The sequence below is a fragment of the Cricetulus griseus genome, assembly GCF_003668045.3.
Source record: "Cricetulus griseus strain 17A/GY chromosome 1 unlocalized genomic scaffold, alternate assembly CriGri-PICRH-1.0 chr1_1, whole genome shotgun sequence".
NCBI lineage: Eukaryota > Metazoa > Chordata > Mammalia > Rodentia > Cricetidae > Cricetulus > Cricetulus griseus.
The window spans coordinates 39735051-39737441 of NW_023276807.1; the positions used below are offsets into that span (position 1 = coordinate 39735051).

At 45.6% G+C, this 2391-nt stretch overlaps 1 pseudogene; it reads right to left on the minus strand.

The window, feature by feature from the left end:
- Positions 1-454: 454 nt before the first annotated feature.
- Positions 455-1991, minus strand: LOC100757366 (annotated as a pseudogene).
- Between the last annotated feature and the right edge of the window lie 400 nt (positions 1992-2391).

Below are 2391 nucleotides of genomic sequence, written 5' to 3' on the forward strand. Positions count from 1 at the left end.
ACAAAGTCCCACTAACTCAGAGATGTATTTGAGTAAAAGAGAGATGGTTGTAAGTCACAGTGTTTTACCAGCTACACTGCTGAAATGGTCTGCAGTCTGTCCAGTCAAACAGTATTTAGAGTACTTTACAGAGCAAATTAAGTGATTCTTACAATATGGATACACTAAAATGAAACACAAATGTGCAGAGAAAATATGAAACTTTTGAGATAGAGAACAAACTAAAAATACAGTTAAATAACTACTGACTTAGGTTGTCTTTGATTTTTTTATAAAAATTAAATACAGATTTTTAAAAATCTCTGAGTGTGTGCATGTGTCTATGAGTACCATTGCCTGATATGGCCAGAAATCGGCATCAGATGCCCTGCAGCTGGAGTTATCAGGGATTGGAAGCCACCTGATATGGCTACTGAGACCCAAACCTGGGTTTTCTGTAAGGGTATCAGGCACTATCATCACCAAGTCATCTCTTCAGTGCCACCCCCAACTGTATTTAAAAGCAGGGTCTGACTATACTGTCCAAGTTAGTATTGATCTTATGGACTACACTGATCCTCCTGCCACAGCCTGTTAAGTAGCTGGGACAAAGAACAAATACCACAGCACCTGGTCCAACATTTTTTAGCAGAAATATGGGGGAAGGAACAAAGCTGGCCTTGTTGTGTGGCATTTTCACATGCAGCAGCATACCAGTCGGGCCACCAAACACCCAGAGAAGCTGGAGGCTGACTCTCAGGCTTTGTGCCATCGACTGTCATTCATCAGTCAAATCCAATGTCTTCAATGAGGCCAGAGGATGTAGAACATAGCTCAAATTCTGAGTAACCCTCTGGAAAACGTCAAGTTCAAAGCATTGGGTCAAATGGCCTGGAGCTTCGTAACAATCAGCATGCGCACTGTCTGGTCAAAGGAGCTACAGATGCAGCGCCCCCTTTTGTCAGGACTCCAGTCCAAACTCGAGGCGGGCTGAGTGGACAAGATCACATTCTGCAGGAGACTGACGGAACCTGCGACTCCCATCTCTACTCCCTCCGAATCCTTCTTTGACCGATGGGTAGGGTATTCATACTTCCAAAGGTGAAGACTGCTAGCACCTCCCGCTGTTAAAAAGAGCTCTCTGTTCCGAGGCAGGTGTCGAACTTGCCATATGGTGGATTTATGGGCCTTTTCCGTAACGGAAGCAAAGCCTTTGGTAGGATGCTGCATTCCATGTCGAAGACGTGGAACTTGCCTTCTAGAGATGTAGATACTAACTTATTCATACTTATGTCCTTTCTGTCAAACTCCAAGCTACACACCACATTTTTAATGTTTGTCTCCCATCGCAGTAACATGTTTCTGAGATCAAACAGCTTGATATCCCCGTTGTCATAGCCAGCACAAACAACACGCTCTTCCCGATTGTAAGCATTGCCAAATGCCACAGTCCAACAGTCTCTCTTGTTTTCTCCTTGTGCGGGTTCCATGTTAGCCACGGGATCATCTTTTTGTCTTGGGTCCCACACCTTTACAGTTTCATCCCGGCTGTCAGTCACAATTTCAGGCACTCCTTCCCAATTCCAAGTCCACCTATACCATCTATAGTGTTTATAATTTCCTTGTGGCCCTTTACAGAATACACTGGCATCTCTGGAGCTTCCAAATTTCATATATGAAGATTTCCATCAAAATCTCCGGTAGCTAAGTACCTCTGCTGCAAAGATGCGGCACCAAATGTTCCACATTATGGGGCTTAGCCTTTTCAATCTCCCTCAGCAGTTTCAGGTCCCCACGCTGGATCTCATACACTTAGATAACATCGGTGCCCCGAGCGAAGTTGCCCATCCTTACGAACTTGGCACTGCAGGGCACCCATTTGCAGTCGAACACTGTGTCGTTGAGGCCTTTTTGAATGTGGACAATGATCTGAGGCTTCTCAAACATGGACATGGTGCAGATGCAGACAAACGCTAACCTGGAAGCCAGACTGCAAAAATTGCAGGGGCAGTTTGTCCCCCCCCCCCCAGCTGCACTCTACAGACCAAAGCAACTCCTGGCTCGCTTACAGTTTCAGAGGTTCAGTCCATTATCATCATGGCAGGGAACATGCGGTATGAGGGCAGACATGGTGCTGGCTACATCTTGATCAGAAGGCAACAGGAAGCGTTCTGTGACACCGAGTAAAGCTTAAGCAAAAGAGATCTCAAAGCCCACCTCCACAGTGGCACATTTCCTCTAACAGGTCCATACCTACACCAACAAGGCCACACCTCTCAATAGTGTCACTCCCTTTGGGGGGCACTTTCTTTCAAACTACCACAGCAAGCTCATAGCTGGCTTGTGTGATTATTATACCATGCAGTGTTGCTAAATTTCTTCACTGATAATGGTGACTGTGATGGTGACCAT